This window comes from Lissotriton helveticus, chromosome 3_1 (assembly GCF_964261635.1).
Source record: "Lissotriton helveticus chromosome 3_1, aLisHel1.1, whole genome shotgun sequence".
Lineage (NCBI taxonomy): Eukaryota > Metazoa > Chordata > Amphibia > Caudata > Salamandridae > Lissotriton > Lissotriton helveticus.
This window is the reverse complement of record NC_136061.1, coordinates 158,997,351-159,019,783: the sequence shown is the minus strand read 5'-3', so window position 1 is coordinate 159,019,783 and position 22,433 is coordinate 158,997,351. Positions and strand designations below refer to the sequence as shown.

The window sequence follows — 22,433 nt, the reverse complement described above, 5'->3', positions numbered from 1 at the left end:
TCACACGCAGTATACTACACAATAATGGGACACACACACACTGCTGCAGGGTACGCCGGAAAGACCCCGAGCGGTCTTCCGCGCTTTTAATATATACCTCGGGGCGTGCCCGTCCCGAGGGTGTAGGCATGTGTGTGTGTGTGTCGATACATTGTAGGTGAGAGGCCGGGTGGCTCTCTACAGACACCACATACATTATACATCGAGGCCGGCGCTGCAGCACCTCGCCGGGTCGATACCTGCTGGGAAGGGGCGCTATGGAGGGGCCGGGGTGAACTCACGCGCAGTCACCCTGCACCCGGGATAAATGGAAGCATTTACAGTCACTGGTTATCATGAAAATCTGGCATTCCTTGACCCTTGCTGGACAGCTATTCTCAGCCTCGCGGCAGCACATAGGGGTCGCTTAAAGGGTGAGGTGGAACAAGGGGTCAAACCTGCCGTGTCACGGGGGTCACTAGTGAGTGAGGTGCCCCCCTCCCCTCCTCCACCCGCGGCGCTAACCAGCGTCTGCTGCTGAACACACCCCGACAGGGCTGGGGAAAGGAAGCGCACCACTCTCGACATATTTGTTTTAAACACTTGCGGCACGTTGTATTAAAGCATCTGTGGGAGCATCGGACTACCTGTGTGTCTTTACGCCAGGAATGGCGGCCACCATTGCGCTGGACGGGTCTTAACAACAGCGACTGACAGTCACATGTGCACAGCCAGGAACACAGATTCTTAGCTTCCAAACTGCCCCATCCTTTCTTTTTTTATCCAAGTGTACTTTGCAGGCTGGAGATTTTTAGCTCAGACTTTAAATGTCAAAAGTGAAACTACAAGTCCCATAATGCAACACAGTGTAGTTTAAATAGGTGGTGCTGATTGGCAGTGTCAAACATGACATGGGACTACTTGTCAGCTGAAAGGATTTCAAGGGTTAGAAGGTTTTACCACTTCCTACCCCATCCCCTCGTCCCCACAACTCTACCCTCACTTAACACCCCTTCTCTGTCCACCAGTACATTGCCATGTAGTTAGGTTTGAGTTATTTAAATTTCCACGCATACGTATTTTGCATCTTAAACCCTGGATTGCAATAAATAAGCAAGCATCTAAAAAAATCAGCTTGCTCTACATAATCATGGAGGCACACATCTTAAGACAGGGCGCGCCGGGCATAACATGGCAAGCCCAGCGAGTGCTTGCAACATGGCTTGGCAGGCACATCAAACGACTGAACTTCCCTGGGCGTCCAGCAACATCCGGGAGTATGGAACCACAGCGGTGACGTCACAGCCATCTTTAGAGAGGGAAATTTTTACATGGCTCAAAAAGTTACCAAAAAGGTTGAGCAAAATGATTCTCCCATCGTTTTTTCATGAGCCTTACTTACTTACCCTCTTCCCGTCCTAGGGTTTTCTGAAATGGGACTTCACAACTAAGCAATTAAAAAAAAAACTTTACACATTTCGCTCAATTTATAAACAAACGCTTAAAGCCTGCAAAAGTAAGTTTTGCATGAGAGCAACATTTGTATAATGCATATTTTGTTTGGGAATTTTCCCTTATTCCTGGAAAAATCAAGACAAGTGGTAAAGGGCAAAATAAATACTGTCTCTATGAGAGTATGTCCGAGAGTACCGACAGTAAAGAAAGAAGGGCTCTCCACTGACCAGAGGTGAACACTCCACCTTCATTCAGGTATTCAATTGCGGAGGAGACGTGATCTTAAAAAGCAAGCACAAAGCTATTCAAAGACTAAGAGGGACAGCTAACCCCTGCGGGTCACCAGCATTAGTTCGTAGGTTTACTGCAAAAGAACCAACACAGAAACCAACAAAAACTGTTCTTAAAGATATGTAAATAACTGCTCTGAGCTCATAGACTGAAACCAGAACACTTCCTTCAGCGCACCTCTCAATTTCATGACATAACTATCGATTTTACTTGAAATCGAGGGGGAACCTGGACCCACTCTGCCATTTATTTATACGTATATGTATTTCCCAATTCCCCGCAGTGCGGTCAATATGTTTAAAGTACCAACACATTTCTTAATTGTAATTCAGATCATACGGTGTATTGTCTTGTGAGTCCCTGCAGTAAACAATACATTGGAAGCACAATACATCCAACCTAGAAGAGTATTCTAGAACGTGTGTGAGCCATTACCAAGGGGGATTCTTCATAGGGCCCGGATTCCCCAGCATGCTCCCCGCCCGCCAATACCCACAGTCACATTATTCACAGAGATAGAGTGGGTGTAAAACGGCCATGTTTAATATCAACATTCATAAACATGACAATACATATTCAAATCAATAACATTATCACACTTTAATTAATGTTATTCATAATTCTTTGTTATTAGAGTTCCTCTTTCCCCCAGCACTAAGGGGCCCTCTGGCTCGTATCTCCCAGGCTGAGCTCCCCACGTCAGGTGCAACCCACCTGCGTCCTTCAGTGATGGGCCCCTGCCCTCGGGTCCTTGTCCGCCATCTCCGGGGCCCACCCCTCGACCACCAGGCTGCCCAGAAGGCTCTTACCTGTCGCCCTAGCCTCCCCAGCCGGTGGCCCCAATCTCCCTGCGGAGAGCTTACCGTCCCTCCCCTCAGTGCTGGCCTAGGGAGTACGCAAGGCGGTCTCCCGTCCATTCTGTAAGTCCATGTCAATGGTCTAAGGTCTCTTTACCACAACACGCCCCCTCCAACTACTGAGCTAAGGGACGGGTGGGTGGGAGTTAACATTTACAAAAGGGGAGGGGGGGCAAGCGAGGTGGGAGCAGGTCCGGTGCTGGCGAGGAAAGAGACCGAGACCCCAACTTTCTTGACCTAAATAGGTCAAGGTCTCTGCCCCCGCCCGCACCGGAAGTGCGTCACGCGTGCCCCGGAAGAACTTCCTCTGGCCGGCTACCCATAGGGTGTGCCGGCCACCTACTCTAACCAATGGCTTAGCGTGGGGCCGGTCCCTAGAGGCGCGCTCCTCTAGCCCCGTGCTTGGCATACCCAGTGGCTAGGCGCTTTCAGGCACCTCACACCAGTAGTTGGAATATTTTGAGGTTTTCTACTGTGTAGAGTAGTTCCCAATGAGGTGGTAACAGGGCTTTGGCGCTACGAAGACTTGAATTGAAATACATTTTTAACTTGCAGACCAGCATTTCCCATGGGATTAACATTGATGAAGAGCTGGCAGTGCATTTGGGGTAGTGGGTGTGCCTTGCCAATTCTAGGAAGGTTGGAGGCACCACCAGGAAAGGGAGGGAACCATGCGGGTCAAGATCGCCAACGTTTGCCCATCAGGGCTTGATATGTAGCAGTGACCGATTTTGTACAGGATGATCGACAACCAGGTGGGCACATATATGAAATCCGATTAGAAATTATTTGGGGTCTGTTCATAGTGTATCTGTGGGTGAGCATTAACATCTTTAAATTTTTCTGTTCTGCTAAATAAGTATCAGCAAAAGGCAAAATAATAAATTTTGTTTCTGGGGTTTTATTATTAGTCAAATGATGGTATGCGATCTTCAAGATAACAACCAATGAATTCAAAGTTAATTAATTTGAATATTAGGTTTCATTGTGATATTTATTGTTTTCTTATAATTTCATTATTTACTGTGTTGGTGCACTTTTGTGATATTGATGGCAGTAAAGGAAACTTGTACTCAATTGAATGCACAGAGCACTTTGACTAGGCTAAGATGAGGATGGCCGAGAAGCATGAGTCTATTTCGCCTGCTTTTCTTGGCCTTTCTTGTCTTTTAATGGTTGAGGCTAATTTGCCCTTATGGGCCAGGGAGACATCACAGAAACACAGTGACCAAAACCAAGGGTTGTTAGGTGAAATGCCTGTGCTTGTTTGCTACTACAAGATGATTTAACAGGCACTTTGGAAACCCTTTGGAGTTCCTATGAAGTGTATTCATAAATAGTGTGTATGTGTATACATATATACACACACACACACACACATAGACATAGAGACATATATATACATATATATTTATATATGTATATATGTCTTTATATATACATATCTATTTATATATGTATATATGTCTGCATATGTCTTTATATGTATGTATATATGTCTGTATGTCGGTGTGTATCTATATATATATATATATATCGAGCTCGAAACCCTGCAGGTATTCAGGAGCACTCGCAGACGGGTGCGTGATGCGGTCGCAGGACCCGCATAGTATCCAGCTCACGGTTTCTGCCAGACTTGTCCGAAGGAAAGAAACCACGCACTCCGGGGGTCGTTTTCAATAGTTTATTTTGCAGTTTGTAACAGACGCGTTTCGGCGCTCCGCCTTCCTCAATGTCACAAACATTGATGGTGAGCGCCATGTTTTTGTTAGCGTGCACACGTGATTTTTGGGCGAAACAAACAAGGGACAATCATTCATACCTCCATATTGGAGATGTTAACAGTGAACGACATGTTGCGAGTCACATTACACTACAAGGGCTATCCTGCTTGATTACGCCCCCGAAATCCCAGCATGTTGTAGACATTTGTGATTGAATACCGCTAGAATTACGCGCTAGTTCGCTATCATGTTTGATTGTATCTCGCCGTGAATCGGCAGAGAACCTCTATGTACTGGCACATATTAAAGTACCATACTTAGATCACAATGTCAACAATTAAAAAATCAATGTGCTGAACCGCAAACAATGCCGATAAAAAACCATTATCGGCATTGTTTGCGGTTCAGCACATTGATTTTTTAATTGTTGACATTGTGATCTAAGTATGGTACTTTAATATGTGCCAGTACATAGAGGTTCTCTGCCGATTCACGGCGAGATACAATCAAACATGATAGCGAACTAGCGCGTAATTCTAGCGGTATTCAATCACAAATGTCTACAACATGCTGGGATTTCGGGGGCGTAATCAAGCAGGATAGCCCTTGTAGTGTAATGTGACTCGCAACATGTCGTTCACTGTTAACATCTCCAATATGGAGGTATGAATGATTGTCCCTTGTTTGTTTCGCCCAAAAATCACGTGTGCACGCTAACAAAAACATGGCGCTCACCATCAATGTTTGTGACATTGAGGAAGGCGGAGCGCCGAAACGCGTCTGTTACAAACTGCAAAATAAACTATTGAAAACGACCCCCGGAGTGCGTGGTTTCTTTCCTTCGGACAAGTCTGGCAGAAACCGTGAGCTGGATACTATGCGGGTCCTGCGACCGCATCACGCACCCGTCTGCGAGTGCTCCTGAATACCTGCAGGGTTTCGAGCTCGATTTAACCTCGGGAGCACCGCCACGCTGAGCAAAGGATTTAAAACACCGACTTCTTCGCTACTGGTTGGATTGGAGCAGCGCTTCGGAGGGAGGGCTGTCGACGGACAACAGAGTGGTGAGAGGACATCGGTTTTCCTATTATACTAAGCATACCAGGCAAGACAAAGGGGTACTACGTTTTCAACACAAGATTTACAAACGCAAACTCAATAATGGATGGCGCCATGTTCTGCGAAGCGTCACGGCATGAAGCCGTAAAAGGAATGTTCAAAAAGCACACGGAAGGACCACAGCCCTCCAAAGTTAGCCCACCTAACAAAATAACTGATCGCATGTTATCTCTGGAAAGACTCTATGAAAGAGAGGTGAGAAAATGGTGGGAGGCAACCAGCCTTCAACACTATTGTGATGAGAAGATGGTACCAAGGGGACTGAGGGTGTATACGGTGCCCTCTTATGAGAATCCCGACCCCCAATTACTAACGGATTGGGAAGAGCTGACTTCACACTACTGCAAAGGAACCTTAAATCTTCTCATTAAATACGCCTGGAGTGATCGGGAAAAGGCGTTACTGGAGATACGGAGCATCGAGGAAGATATGGCTAAAATGGAGGAGAGCAAAGAAACGATTGATACTATGCGAACACAGATGAAAATAAGACTTGGCAAATATGAGCAAAAAATAAGAACGCGGAAACAGGAAAAATTTGACCGCGATCAAAGAGATTACTCCATGGGCCGGGTTCTCACGTTTGCGAGAAAATTTGATGCTCCAAGAAAGGAGCTCAACAAGAAGAGAGGACAGCCACAGACACGGAGAATAGAAACCTCGGAATCCAGCGCGACTGAAAATGAGTCCGCGGACGAAACAACAACGAGGGAACGAGGCCAAGCAAGCACATCTGGGTTGACACCTTTTCAGGGCGAATACCAAGTAATACAGTACACATGGCTACGGGGAGGAAAGAACAAACCCCCGGAACAAGAAGAAGAAAGACAAGACGAGGAGGAGGGGGCAGGAGGCGGAAGAGGACGCGGGAGGCCCAAGAGATCGAACTGGGTGAATCGCAAGAGAGTACAGTAGATAGCATAACTGTCATAAATTTAACATCAAGAATCCTCAATGAGACCGAGAAGAAAGTTCTAAGCCTAGGTCTTAGTTTCTGCCCCACCAGCCATTTGGAGTACACGCAAACGCGTATTGATCTCTTCAACTTCGTCCGAAGATTGAAACTGCACAAGTATTTTAAAACAAGACCATCCTTGCAAAATGTAGTAAGACCACAAAAAAGAGCGTCCGTGACTGATGCATTAAGAGGCACAGATCTACCAGCGGTGGAAATAGCACAGAGCCTAGCCTTGGAAGAATATGGCAGCCAACTTCCATCCACCACCGAGGACGAAGCAACCAGAGCATCAACTATTGGCATTCCACAAGAAAGGGAGGAAAGCGGATATAAATTAAGATCTCATTTTAATCCGCAACTAACATTGGATGCAATAGACATATTCTCTGAGGCAATGACCAATGATCTACTAAGATTCAGAATGAAACGTAGTAAAGATGTGAAGAACAAAGGACACAACAATATGAATGCAGATGAACGAAAGGCAATGCTTGATTTAATGCAAGATAAGAACGTGATAATCAAGCCTTCAGATAAAGGTGGGAACGTTGTTCTTCAAACCAGAGATAATTATTGCAAAGAAGCAATGCAACAACTAAGCAATGCAGTAAATTATGAACGGTCCTCCAACGAAATGTATATGACAAGCATACAGGAATATGATACAATGATCTCGGAGTGGTACCGCAAAAATATGCTGGGCAAGGATGAGTATTTATTCCTAAGGAGCAACAATCCAACTATCCCAACCTTTTATCATATTCCAAAGATTCATAAAAATTGCAATAACCCACCGGGTAGACCGATCATTTCCTCTCAAAATAGCCTAACCGAACATCTCTCTACTTTCATAGATCATTTTCTTCATCCGCTGGTGGAGCAATTGGATTCCTATGTGAAGGACACAAAGGATTTTTTATCTAAACTTGATAAAATTAAATGGGACTCCAATTACAGGATGCTAGTACTGGATATAGCAAGCCTGTATACTTGCATCAGTCACGAGAAAGGCATCAGAGCAGTGGAACACTACTTGAAAAAACGACAACTGAGGTTTTTGGAGCACAATCAAATGCTGGCAATCTTTGTAGAATTCTGTTTAAAAAATAACATCTTTTTATTTGAGGACGTCTACTACAGACAAGTGTCTGGAACTGCGATGGGTACTTGCTTTGCCCCCAGCTACGCGAATTTATTCGTGGGCTGGTGGGAGGAGCAAGTACCCAGGTCGCTGGAGATCGACGGTGAAAAAGGCAGTGTGATCAAGTGGTGTCGTTACATCGACGATCTGTTTATAATATGGCAAGGATCGGAACACACCGCAAAGGCCTACATAGATGTCCTCAACATCAATGATATGAATCTCAAGTTCAGTGGCACTATAAGTAACACCTGTGTAGAATACCTAGATTTAAAAGTATTCATTGTGGACAACAATATAGAAACAGCCCTTTTCCGCAAAAGTACAGCGGGCAACTCAATATTATATGCCACGAGTAATCATCCACCGGCATTAATACAAAGCATACCTTATGGAGAGTTGCTCAGGCTGAGACGGAACAGTTCTAGAGATTCAGATTTTAAGATTGCAGCATCAGCATGCATCAGTAGATTCTCGCAAAGAGGATATGCAATGTCAACGCTTCAAAGTGCGTTACAAAAGGTGAATGCACTGAATAGATCAAATCTACTGACAGAGCGAGATCATTCTGCCATGGATAAAAAGAAAGAACAGGGTAAATTCCGGCTGGTAACCCCCTATTCGGCGGAAGCAAATTATTTAAAACGCATGATGAGAAAGAACTGGCACATTTTAAAAACCGACAGTTGCATCAAGGATGACATTCCGGAGCACCCTTTAGTAACTTTCAAGAAATCAAGATCATTGAAAGACATGTTGGTTCAAAGTCATCTAAAGAAAGCTGAGAAGAAAACCAATAGACTGGCAGACCTAAAAGGCTTCCACCCATGCTACCATTGTAAAGCCTGTGCACATAGCAGAAGGGTAAAAACCTATGAGATTCCGGACATAGGGATAACAAAAACAATCAATAAATATATCACATGTAATACACCCTATGCAGTATATTGTCTTAAGTGCCCATGTGGATTAATGTACATCGGGAGTACAATCAAACCCTTGAAATTGAGGATTTTGGAACATTTACGAGCAATCGACAAAAATGATCAGTCATATCCTGTGGCTCGACATTTCCAGCAGGAACACTCAAGCAATAGAAATCAACTGCAATATTTTGGGCTTGATCATATACCGGAAAATCCCAGGGGCGGTGATAGACTGCAAAGTTTAAGGAGACTGGAGTCTCGATACATTATTGATTTAATGACAAAATACCCTAAAGGCTTGAATGCGGGTGAGGAACTGGCCTCTCACATAGGCCAGTAGCAAGAAAAGAAGCCAGTATAATATGCACATCTATGATGAACTGAGAACTGCAAATGTGTATATATGTATAAATGTAGCTATAAGCCTTACAAATGATTGAATCTGTGATACCAAATAGGTTTGTTGAAGTAACATGTATAATAGGATTTAAAACTGGGTGCAACAAAATTGTGATAATGTGAAATGGATTAGAAGACTAAGTGTAGTTATGGTTATGAATTATAAGTCACTGATAATGGGTTCACTTATTAGTATTTTGTTTCGTTAAACTTTGCTTTTTTGTGGAACTTCAGAAGTGTGAATTTTGAGAATAAGAAATGATATTGAAGATTATAGTTTAAATAGTGGGACGGAACATAAAATGATTCAAGGGTGAATTGCCGATCCACGGCGATATGGTTTTTTATCGGCATTGTTTGCGGTTCAGCACATTGATTTTTTAATTGTTGACATTGTGATCTAAGTATGGTACTTTAATATGTGCCAGTACATAGAGGTTCTCTGCCGATTCACGGCGAGATACAATCAAACATGATAGCGAACTAGCGCGTAATTCTAGCGGTATTCAATCACAAATGTCTACAACATGCTGGGATTTCGGGGGCGTAATCAAGCAGGATAGCCCTTGTAGTGTAATGTGACTCGCAACATGTCGTTCACTGTTAACATCTCCAATATGGAGGTATGAATGATTGTCCCTTGTTTGTTTCGCCCAAAAATCACGTGTGCACGCTAACAAAAACATGGCGCTCACCATCAATGTTTGTGACATTGAGGAAGGCGGAGCGCCGAAACGCGTCTGTTACAAACTGCAAAATAAACTATTGAAAACGACCCCCGGAGTGCGTGGTTTCTTTCCTTCGGACAAGTCTGGCAGAAACCGTGAGCTGGATATATATATATATATATATATATATATATATATATATATCATATTTACGGTCTACTTTGAATAATTCCTTTACCCTGCTTACCATCATGGCGTATTTTGAGACACCAAACCACCAAAGGTGTCCCTTGTTCAGGGGTTAACGGAAGTTTCCCGTGTCTAACACACAACATTCCCGTAAATCATAGAGAAAGGCACACTCCCTTTGTCTGTGGGCTCAAACTTTACCCTGCCAGGAATATGTCTGGAGTTTCTCTTCATCCCATACAGGAAGGATGTGGTCATACAGTTTGGGCTCCACTGTTCAATTCGGGCTCAGACCAGAGTTTATTTTCATATCGTTACTGCTCTATTATAGCGGCACAGCAAAGAAACATGAAGGTATTGTTGCCAGAGGTTTCCGAGGAGGGATAGAAGCATTATTTCACACAGTTAAATCCCATGTTTAGTAAGTGGTACATGGATACACTAGGCTCCTTCATTCTTAAATGTAACTACCCTTAGAGTTTTAGAATATACAAATTTAAACGTTTTGTGGTTGACTGTAACCTTAGATATACATACGTATTTAGAGGATACATAACCTATAACTGTGTGACATTGTCTTATAGTGCCACATAAGGGTTCTTGTGGCATTATAAACCAAGAGGCGAAGATTGAATGGGCTTGTAAATATCACAGTTATTTAAATATATTCCTGTTACTAATTGTGTATTTTCCTGTTGAATTTTGTTTTTAGAATTTATCATAAAAACAATGTTTTTTCTTCTAATAGAGAAATGTTTACTAAAAACAGTAACTACCAGACTCAACTATACTGTTTGATTGCCTGTAGCAAAAAGGAGGGACATGCATTTAGTTAAGAACACACACTTTTAGAGAAAACATGTGTTACTTTGTTAAAATCATTTTCTGTCTATAGTAGTCATAGGATTTGAAACTGCTGCCTCCAAGGTAGAGCAGAGTGCATGTATCTCTGCATGTGATATATGTATAGCACAAACCTAGCAAAAAAGCAGTGCTGTACATAGTGAAAAACAAAGGTAGGGTCAATGAGTGATTACATCAGTAGCTGGGTTCTGAAAGAGAATGTAGGATAATGATGTGTTCTTTAAAGAGGCGTGTCTTCACCTCTTTCCTAAACTGAAACAGGAGTGGGACAGTCCTGGTGGTTATGGGATTGTGGTTCCAGATCTTGAAAGCATAGATGGAGAAATCCTCTTATTTACATTTTTTGCACTTTCTTCTCCCAATGAACCCGCATTTCAATAGAATCGCCAGCTTTCATGGCTAGATGGAAAGATTAGGGCAGACCAGAGGTTTTTGAAACTTCTCCTGCAATGTTGAGCTCAGAGTGTGCTTCCAAGAGACCTACATTTCCTAAAAGCTGAAGAAGTATTCCACATTCACAGCCTGATTTCATGTTTCACGCACTATTAGAGGAAATAGAAATTTAAATCATGTATGTTTTCACTTGACTTCACAGTAGTGCATGACCTCTGAACGCAGAATATCAAGTCTTTGAGATAACTGGATGGTGTGATCTTTGTTGTTAACGCTGGGCCTGGGCTCACCGGCCCACTTTGCAGTAAAATCCAAGCGGATTTCGGAATAACCAACCAATATGCAAATCCTTGGCACTAAAAACTTGTATCATGCACAGCAGGAGGTTGGATCAAGCTTCTGGGCCAAGTTTAGATCTTGGCAGATGGGTTACTCTGTCACAACAGTGACGGATAGCCCGGCCACCGAAAAATAAATCCCATAGGATATAACAGAATTTATATTTCGGTGGACGGGATATCCGTCACCGTTGTGAAGGACTAACCCATCCATCAACATCTAAATCAGGGCCGATTTATTTGTCGGCAGACGGGTTAATCTGCCACAACTGTGACTGATATCCTGTCTGCCGAAATATAAATTCCATAGAATATAACAGGATTTATATTTCGGCGGACGGGATGTCCTTCACCGTTGTGAAGGAGTAACCCATCCATCGACATCTAAATCAGGGCCGATTTATATGTCGGCAGACGGGTTAATTTGTCACAACTGTGACTGATATCTTGTCTGCCAAAATATAAATCCCATAGGATATTACAGGATTTATATTTCGGCGGGCGGGATATCCGTCACCGTTGTGAAGGAGTAACCCATCCATCGACATCTAAATCTGGGCCGATTTATATGTTGGCAGGTGAGTTACTCTGTCACAACAGTGACAGAATGCCTGGTCACCAAAAGATAAATCCCGTAGGATATAACAGGATTTATATTTCAGCGGACAGGATATCCGTCACCGTTATGACGGAGTAACTCCTCTGTCAAGATCTAAATCAGGCCCTTAGTTAGTTTGATACTTAGCACCCACCAGGTGCTCTCATACCTGTCAATCCGTGCCTGCAGGGCGTGTTTATGTCAGTCCCAATGAACATAGGCGTGAGGTTATTCTGTTATGTCTGGCACTCTTACCTGTTGGGTTTGGCGTGGGCCAGCACAGTCTATGCCTGCAGGAGTGTTGCGGCGCCACTGCATCTGTAGTGTAAAATAAATGATAATTAGGCTGCAACAATAACCTTCCCCCATAATTCACCCAGAAAACAAAACATACTCCATGAAAGTTAAGTGGATGCTGATCCTACCATGCCTAGGATGTTTGCTTCAGTCATCTGATAAATGTCAGCGCGTGCCATAACATCACCAAAGGGCATAGATGTGCAAGTTGTAGAGTCTGCCACAGTTGCAGGGGTGGTGGAATGGAATGTGAACGTTGCACAGAGAAGTACAGGCAACAAGTATCCTTGCGATAAGTTGAGAGTCCGGAATCACAGCTTCCCATGGATCCATGTTCCTTATATACTAAGTAATAGACAATCACTTAGTCAGTTCCAACTTTACTCTCTCTTGAGTGCACATATGGGAGTGTTTTCACTTGACTTAACTCTGGCACCTCCTGATACCGCTCAGGCCAAGTTCCCTGTGACAGAGTGGTCTGGGGAAAGAGTATTTGAAAGGTAGAGCTTCTATGCTTCATCTGTGATTTCGACCGGCACCTCTAGCAGATGCGCCTTCAAGGAGGCGACCGGACGATGGATGTCTGTGTCTAGACAAGGACTTTGGCTCTGCTCCCAGTACTTGTCTTTGCAGCTGAGGTCTCAGGCAATGAGCTTTCTGAGTATTTAGAGAGATTATTAAAAAATGTCTTATGTCCTCAGATACGACTTAGTTATTTTTGTGAAGTCTATAGCGCCAACGAGTGGCCTCTCATCGCGGTGCACTATAGAACTGGGCCACACACTTTATACTTTGATATGCCTTGTATTATCAAACTTAATAATCAATCTTCAGTAGCAGATCCATACAAAAGAGGTGTAAAAGATGGAAGTGAAACTAAAGACAGAGAGAGAAGTTCAATACCTTGAAATCTTGTGCTGTTCTTCAGCTCTCACTGGATCATTTAAATCTAGAACTATGGAGGGCTTAAACAAGTAATGTGTCGACAAATTCTCTCAGTTCTCTTTTCTTAAGATCCATGGTCACCAGCTCCTGTCCACGGGAGCCACTGCCCCGTCAGATTTTTAGGATACCCGCCACCTATGTAAATGATTTCCATGTAGGGTCTTTGCATGTGAATGTATCTGATGTGGACATCCTTGTTAGTTTATTTTATTTATTTATAAGCGCAACATTCATCTGAAGTGGCTATCACGGCGCTAGGAGAGCGAGAACCAGAGTGAGGATGTTAGAAGCCTCTGTGTCAGTAACTAAACCCAGGGTAACATATAGGTTTTCAGCTTCTTTCTAAATGACATTTAGTCATCAGTAAGAGTAAGATCTAGAGGGGGTTCATTCCAGTGAGTTGCTGCCAAATGGGAGAAAGAGCGGCCCTCTGCCTTGGTTTTCATAATGAGTTTGTTTTTTGCCCGTGCCTGGCGGCACAACCTTAAATTCCATGTAGGGGCATCGAATTGGATTTTATCTTGTAGAGTTCTGGGACCGTGATGGTGTAGGGCTTTGTGTGCATGGCCCAGGAGCTGGAATCTGGGCCTTTGGCGTACAGGCAGCCAAAGGAGCTCCCTCATACATTCAGATACCGAGCTATACTTGCTTTTGTTGCACACCACTTGGCGGCCGCATTCTGGATACCGGCAGACGAGAGAAGAGGTAGTCTGCCATGCCCACAAAGAGCGCATTCCCGTAATCCAGTTTCCTTATGAGCATGGCCTGTGTGATGGTTTTCCTACAATCTAGGGGGATCCATAGGAAGAGCCTTTTTAGGAGTTTTAATGTAGCAAAACTTTTCCCGCACAGTGCACGGACATGGTCATGCATGGTTAGTGCATTGTCGATAAGAACGCCCAGGATTTTCTCGACCAGTGTGGGTGCAGGTGCAGATCCTAATGATTGGGGAGTCGATATGATCCGGAAAAAGATCAAATGAGGGCATGGGTCAAGTCGGGACCGTGATTTAACTTCGGCCATTGCTTTTGCGACCTGTTCCTCTGTGAAGGGGGTAAAACTGCTGAGGTGAGATCGAGCTTCAGGGTGAGGACCCAAGGTTTCCCATTCGGTCTCAGCTGATGTTCTCGCAGCATTCTACTAAGGGGGGCAAGGTTTGGGACATGCTTGCTGGTTTGCATTATCTAGCATGGATGCAACAAACAGCAAATCAGAGTCTTATTCCAGATCATTAGCATTTAAATTATTGCCTTCTATCTTCTTAAAAGTGATTTCCAGGATAGTTACAAATGTATCCGATGAGTTTTGGAAAATACCTTTCCATTCAATATCTTCATACTAAAAAAGTAAATGTCTTTGCTCCGGGGGTTAGTGAAAGAGGTCTATCAGCTCAGAGAAATCAAGCACTGCTTTTATACATTTCATGATGTATCTAAATGTATAAAACACACATTTTGCGTAGACCAAGTGAGGTTGATTTGAAACAATTTTATAGATAAATATTGTGGCGTGGCTGTCTCCTGTACACATACACACTCAATGGACTATGGGATTACTTTCATAACAGTTTATTTTTCGAACCAACAGGGTGAATTGATCAGGGGGTGTGTGGTTGGGCCTTCGCAGACTCCTGGGTCTGCGTTTCCATCCGCGCGTGCCTTCTGTGGTGGCACGGAGGTGGATGAAAGGAGCTGGCAGACCACAATTAGATGTTCCTGTGCCCCCTTTCCCTGCGGGATCAGAAAATAGCTCCTGTATAAGTCCCTCCTTTATGGCTGAGCATAGAGGCTCTGCTGAAGGAATCCTTTCAATGTGTTTCGACTTATGTACTTGTTCAGGAACGTATACTTTACAGACACTCGAGTTACTCACCGTATATCTGTTCCATGTGTGAAGATTCTATGTTTGACCGCTGCACCAGTTTCACTAAAGTTTTATCATAAGCCCTTATGCCTCCCATGTCTCATTCTGTACCCTAACTTCTTAAGTCTTCATCTTTACTTTTCATTTTTCCCTCTACTGAAAAATCTCTCTTCTTGAGTGTGTTGTATCCTGGTTATGTCTTTACCCTGAACCCTTGTATTTATATTTACCTTGATGATGAACAATATGTCCTCTTCCACCTTTATCCTGACAATAATTCCACCCTCCATCCTTTCCCTGAACCCTTATTCCCTCAAGTCTATATCCTGGCGCCCTTTTCCTTCTGTGTCCATCACCTGAACCCTGATTGTCCTGAACCGTCTCCCCTTACCTGTGCAGAATCTCTGCTACTTAAACAACTCTACAAGGAGTAAATACATATCACTTTTATGGCCCCCGGCATTTCTACAAAAAGGAAAACCATCATGTCAGATCAGAATCATCCTATTTTGGGGGGCTCCAGTATCCTTAATGGGAAGGGACGTGTGTGGGACCTCAAAGAGACCAGCTCCCCACAGGCAAGCGCAGGCCTCCAGGCGCTAGCCGAGCACTGCTGGTCACGGGCACTGCCCGCAAGCTTCCACGGAAAGGTGCTCCCCACAGGCAAGCGCAGGCCTCCAGGCGCTAGCCGGGCACTGCTGCTCACGGGCACTGCCCGCAAGCTTCCACGGAAAGGTGCCCCCCACAGGCAAGCGCAGGCCTCCAGACGCTAGCCGGGCACTGCTGCTCACGGGCCCTGCCCGCAAGCTTCCACGGAAAGGTGCTCCCCACAGGCAAGCGCAGGCCTCCAGGCGCTAGCCGGGCACTGCTGCTCACGGGCCCTGCCCGCAAGCTTCCACGGAAAGGTGCTCCCCACATGCAAGCGCAGGCCTCCAGGCGCTAGCCGAGCAGTGCTGCTCACGGGCACTGCCCGCAAGCTTCCACGGAAAGGTGCCCCCCACAGGCAAGCGCAGGCCTCCAGACGCTAGCCGGGCACTGCTGCTCACGGGCCCTGCCCGCAAGCTTCCACGGAAAGGTGCCCCCCACAGGCAAGCGCAGGCCTCCAGGCGCTAGCCGAGCACTGCTGCTGCTCACGGGCACTGCCCGCAAGCTTCCACGGAAAGGTGCCCCCCACAGGCAAGCGCAGGCCTCCAGACGCTAGCCGGGCACTGCTGCTCACGGGCCCTGCCCGCAAGCTTCCACGGAAAGGTGCCCCCCACAGGCAAGCGCAGGCCTCCAGGCGCTAGCCGAGCACTGCTGCTGCTCACGGGCACTGCCCGCAAGCTTCCACGGAAAGGTCCTCCCCTGCTGATGATTAGCGGAAAGCAATGCAGATGTAGGGAGGTTGCCATGGTTACTGCAGCTCCAAATAGACAAGGTCACCCAAAATCATAGCGGTGGAAAGGGTGTGCGTGCCCGCGCTCTCTCATTTGTGGCCACCCGACTTCCTGACCAGTGTCGCCTCGAGGCCTGGGGCTGCCGGGTCCCCGGGGGTAGGGGGGTGGGGGGGCTCACAGCAGGAGCAGGAGTGACTCACAGCCCGTGGTGGATAGTGTTATCTTAGCTCCGTAACTCTTTATTAAAGGCATCGTTTTATTCTTAAACTGGATACAGGCAGGCACTGGTGGGCTTTTTGCCCGGCGATTGGGGGTTGCGTTCGGGGTCAAGCCTTCCTCCCCCCCCCCCCCCCCCCCCCCCGCCCCCTCACTCCCCTCCGGCCCCATCTCCATTCTCCCAGGGGGTGATGTGTAGCTGGTCGTAATGGACCAACGCTGGACACCCCAGCTGCTGCGGATGCCATACACTGATCCGTGATTAACTGAGCCCCCCGTGGTTTCATGACATCCACTTGGAGTACTTTTACACGGAATGAATCCTTTACGCTCCTTGGGGTCATCCCCAAAAGCTGGCTTTGGTCCAGTCTATGTGGACCACAATGGACACCCCAGCTTTCAAGTGAATAACAGGGGGCGGCTGTAGCGCTTTTTACAGGGCGCGCCCGCTCAGGCAGGAAGGTGGGGGAACTTTTATGAGGCACCGTAGAGTTATCGGCAGTGAGAGGGGGGCCTTGATCTTGTCAAAGGAACAGGGGGGACCCGAACTTGTTAATGTCAGAGGCGTGTTTTACTGCCCAAAGAGACCCCAGGTGAATCAGGCACAAAGAAAATCTCCACACCTGCGACTGACATACTCCTGTAAGTGGGAGTGTCTTCATAAGGTACAAAGTATTTACAACAACTGAAGTAAATTCGTGAATTAAGAGTGTGTAATGTGGGGGTTCGTGTAATTTATGAAGCAAGATTCACAAGTGGGCAACCCAGGGTTAGTGTCTGGTAAGTGACAGTGAAATCCCAAACAAACGGGGTGTAAAACCATCCAGGTGTAACCTTTTTGGGATTAAAAAGAAAAATTGAGGTGCATTATTCCCACTTATGTGCACTAAATTTGTGAGAAGGAGCACAAATCACCCCACTTAACGTGCTGGGTGAGGGGGAGTGAGCCAGGGCATGTTAAGGAACATATTTTGAAATGAAACTAACCTCAAGTGCATTTCAAATTGTGCACGTTTCCTAACCGAAAATTGGAGTATTTTATGCGCATTGTCTCGCAAGAATTCTGAAATCTGCGGGTCTACTTGGGTCACTCATGAGAGTATTGTACGCAAGTACATACATTGCCTACATTTTCCTCGCCACTGACTGGGCAGTGGAGACTTTGTGAACTACGTGTAATTTCACTAGATTCTTTTTGACAATTACAGGTGGTGCCCTAGCCAAGAACTACAGAGACTTGAAATATGTTCAACAGCAATGAAAGTTCGTACTTAACGTTAGCTGCAACCACGCTGTTATAGTAATGTCTATGTGCCCATTCAACCCTAGGCCTCTCTGCTGAAACTATCCCAGAACATAGGTGCTGAGCAGTGGAAAATGTGATGGTGGTTTTCAGAGGACACAGGGTGTTTATTTTATACACTTAAACTTCTTCAGGATCATATTTCAGTTATTAGGTACCTGGACAAATCAAAGTTGGCATTTGTGCAGCATTCCTTTCTATTTACTCTTAGAGAGGAGAGTGGTACAGCCTCACACTGCACGGGTGGCCCGCCTCCTGGGTACCAGCCAGTCACATCGCTTTAGTGGGCTGGGCCTAAAGTCAGAAATTACTATTTTCGAATTACCCGAAAGGCACCATGGAAGGAGCGTCCCTGCAGCCCCTGGTGTTTCACAACAGACTTGGGGGTGCCACCCTGCGTCTGGGCGTGGGCACAGTAGCACGCGCACCTGATGCATCCTGGTTCAGCACTGAGCCCTCATGTGTCTGAGCCATAATTACAGGCCCTGCTGCTGCTGCCTTTGTCCTCCTAATGTAAGAGGCTGTATTTTTAGGCCTGGAATGATGAGTTCCCTTTTCCCGCCCTGTGCAGCGGCGCCAAATATAACCTGTAAAAGGCTGAGGGCGGCACTGAAATTAAAATGCAGGTGAGCCTAAGGGTGAGCGGTGGAGATCTCACTGGTAACCCAATTATTTTATGATAGGTTTCCCTGTGTGAAAGAGTGATGTATCTGTGAAAACTATGGGGACCACCCCTCAATGATAGTACATTCCTTTCCAGGTCTCCAAGTCAATTTCGGGCATTTGGCCTCTGCTCCCAGCTAAATCTCCACCATGTATTCCATTATTTTTCCTATAGTACTTTTATAAAGCGCTGTGCAGCTTAGCAGCTACTTCAAAGCGCTCTCACCAGACTGATAAATACTTGATTCCTGCAGTGTGATTGCTGGCAGGGCCTAGTAGTTTTTCAGTGCTAAAGGCAGTCTTACTGTTGTAAACCATATAATACCCAGGACTGTATACCCTGGAAGGATGAAAGGCGGCGTTGGTCCGCCTTGATTTCTACTGTAACCCACACAATAATCTTGAAGACAGGGCATTCACCCACTGAACTACCCTGCAGGCTAATTACATAACTGCTGTGTTGTTTTGTGTTATCAAGTGTGCTCACGTATCTTCGTGTGCAGGTTTCTGTACAGCATTTGCCTCGAGCATCTTAAGAGCTGGTTTCTTCTGGGCAGGCCTGATCAGGTGTTTGTAAATGTGTGGATGGCGCACAAGGAAGGAATGGAGTCAAAGATTAGGGGATGATTCAAGCTGGCTGTTTCTCACAGACCTCCACCTATCATAGCCCACCACCCTCCCCCTTGCTACAACCCCACCGTAGCCCCTCTCTGTGAGCTCATGCCTTTTGCCAAACATGAAGTAAAAACAATCCTAAAGAACAAGCTCCTGCCTTAATTGGATCGAGGCTTGTCTGTTTTTCGAAACGTCTTTTTTTCTTCTCCTAACATATGTAATGTCTATGATTCTTTGCCTTACCTATTAAGTAACGTTTTGCCTTACCTTACTAAGTTACGTTCTGTTCCATTGATGTATAATTGTATGTTATTAGCTCAACATGTTAGCCTCTCCTACCTCAGCGTTCCCCTACTTTGTTCCCCCTTCCATTACTGTGAAGCGCTCTGATACCCTTCGGGGTCTTGTTCGCGCTATACAAAACTTTTAAATAAATAAATAATCAGCAGTATGGCCCCAACCAACCTGACGTTTTCAAAAGCCTGGACAAGCCCGCCATATTGAATATACACAAAAATGCCATAATATCGCTGCTCTCGCAGACCTACGGGCTATCCGCTGCTCTGCACCGTATTGTCGGGAGATGTTGACCCCCTTTGAACATGGCGCTCGACGAAGCTTGATTCCGGTCCAGGGAAGACATGGCTTGGCAGTTCGGGCTGGACTGTTCCCATGAGGCACAGGGTCAGACTGATTTGCATATGGCCATGTCTGAACTGGGGTGGCGGAGTGAGCTAAAGAACAGTGATGGATTAAACCCAGATCAGTTGACTGGGGGTGAGTGTTTGTATTGTCAACGCTCCGTCCATTACCACCTTTGGTTTTTCTTTGTTCGCCCTAAGTTGGCAGGGTATGCTCAGACGTGAGTCCCTTGCTCACTTTGCCACTGGAGTCAAGCAAGCCCGGCTGACGACAGCTGTAATGCCAGAAACCGGTCCTGGGAAGCTTGATTCCGGTCCAGGGAAGACATGACTTGGCAGTTCGGGCTGGACTGTTCCCATGAGGCACAGGGTCAGACTGATTTGCATATGGCCATGTCTGAACTGGGGTGGCGGAGTGAGCTAAAGAACGGTGATGGATTAAACCCAGATCAGTTGACTGGGGGTGAGTGTTTGTATTGTCATCGCTCCGTCCATCACCACCTTTGGTTTTCTGTGCTCGACGACCCACGCCTCACAACGTCTCACAATAAACCCGTCACCATGTCATGGAAAGAGGACTTCCCACCAGGGTGTGGCCTGACCAGTTGACATAAATAACAATGCACTTGGCTTTGATTGACCAGAAAACTACATTTAGCATTTACTTAAGGAGCACGCATAGGGAGGGCACCACCACTGTTTGTAGCCACTGTTTACTGGGTGACCAAAAAGATGTAAACCATTCATTTTATTTCTGTCGTGCCTGTTTTTGAGAGTCACGGCGCTGGCCCGCAGCCAGGCATTTGCTGTTTGTTAACGTCCAGGGGGGACTCCAACAAGTCGTCCACCCAGGGCTTTAAGCAGTCGAAAACGCCCTTCTTGTCCGACAGTTTTGATGAAATGCACATGTGCGCGCCAGAATGGAATCCGTGAGCCAGAAAGGAATCCATTTGAGCTGAGGGCCAAACGACCTGGCAAACCCAGCACCTCTCCCCAGGCCTCGGGGCTAAGGTAGTTTGAAGACAGGTTGCCTCTCTGATATTTAAGTTCTTTTCAGCCCATTTTTCTTCTCGGGCCTACAAGATTTTATCTATACCATATGAACCATCAATACAAAGAAAGACAGCCAGGCAGGCCTTTCAAGCTAAATAAATGGTACCGTTAAAGGAAGGGCTTGTGCGGGGTGTTGCTTTGAGCCTGCAGGGAGTGAAAGGGGTCATATCCCTCAGAGAGCTCTCGCTTTCTGAGATGGAATATGTTACTTCACTATAGTGCATCTTGATTTACATCAGCAGCCGTTGCCCTGGCAACCAGGCTGTACATGGTATAAACAGAGAGGCAGGCACAGCAGGTGAATGGGTTTAAATGAAGTGAGAGTGGTCTAAAGGCGCACGGATGAAGAGACGGGGAGATGGGAGGAGGTGGGCTGGCCGCGAGCGAGAACCTGCAAGTGGAGGTATATTGTAGGTCGATAGACGCGACAGGTGCAACGAAGACTGATGCATTGAAAAATAGATTGTTGCCATAGATACAGTGTGGCAGAAGAGCAATAAACCCCTGAAGTAAAGCATAATACTCGCCTCTGTGTCTTTAATAAAAATTAGAGCTAATCATCATAAACGCTTGGAAAATTAACTTTAATTGTCTACGACCTTCGTTAGTAGTGTTGTTTATTGGTTCCTCCTAGTCCTATTGGGGATAAACGTACAGTGCTTAATTTGAACACAAATAAGCGCTAGGGCCCCCGTCAGGAGGCCACTGCAGCCTGCACCACCCATTCCCTCTGCCAGCACTGCCGATGAGAATACTAACACTCTACTAATCATCACACACCTACAAGTGTGACAATTCAGATTATTTCAGGCCCCCTATGCTATAGGAATGGCCTGGGTGGCAGGTATGAGCTTTATTGTAATGTATATTGAGTTAAGAAACAACTGTTGTTCTGCTCATCTCTAAATTACACAAACAGTGCCACCAGGTGGCAGACTGTCATAGGTGCCTTTGTTGACAATTAAGTGTCAGTGCCGAGCATCAGAAACCACCAGCTCAAATTAAGCACTGTATATATCTCAGAGTTTGGAAGGGTGAATGTGATTCCCTTTACCTGAACAGACAGATGAAGTGGTCGTCAGCTCCACCAGGGCAGCTCACCAGTATCAACTGTGCCCGACCTATTTCAGCAATGACACCATCACTGCCGTGCCAACTGAGACACAGTGGCAACAAGAGGCAAGAGGAAGGTGGTAGTTATGCGACGGGCACATACGCCACTGCATATGAAGGGTCAGCAGTGGATACGATTCTAAATGTGCATCATACCAAGGGGCACCCGTTGACATGATTCTGCATGTTCCGGTGCATGTACAGAGACTACTCCATTGGCTTTGGGGTGTCCGCCTAGAGGGAGTTACCATATAAGCAGGCACCCGATATAGTGATTTCACACAGTTAAGCGATACCACCCAAATACTCGTGGGTACCTGCTAATATTATTCCAGTAGGTGCCAGGTACCTGTGGCATACATGGCAACATTTGGAGAGAAGAAAGAGGGATATTTTTGAAAAGTGATCATGAGGATTAATTTTCCCCATTGCCTTGTATTAAAGTGGGG

At 45.8% G+C, this 22,433-nt stretch overlaps 1 protein-coding gene across 2 annotated transcripts in view; it reads left to right on the top strand.

Annotated features, from left to right (window-relative positions):
- SPNS2 (SPNS lysolipid transporter 2, sphingosine-1-phosphate) overlaps positions 1 to 22,433 on the top strand; it is a 296,234-nt gene that overhangs the window by 53,365 nt on the left and 220,436 nt on the right. The window lies entirely within an intron of this gene.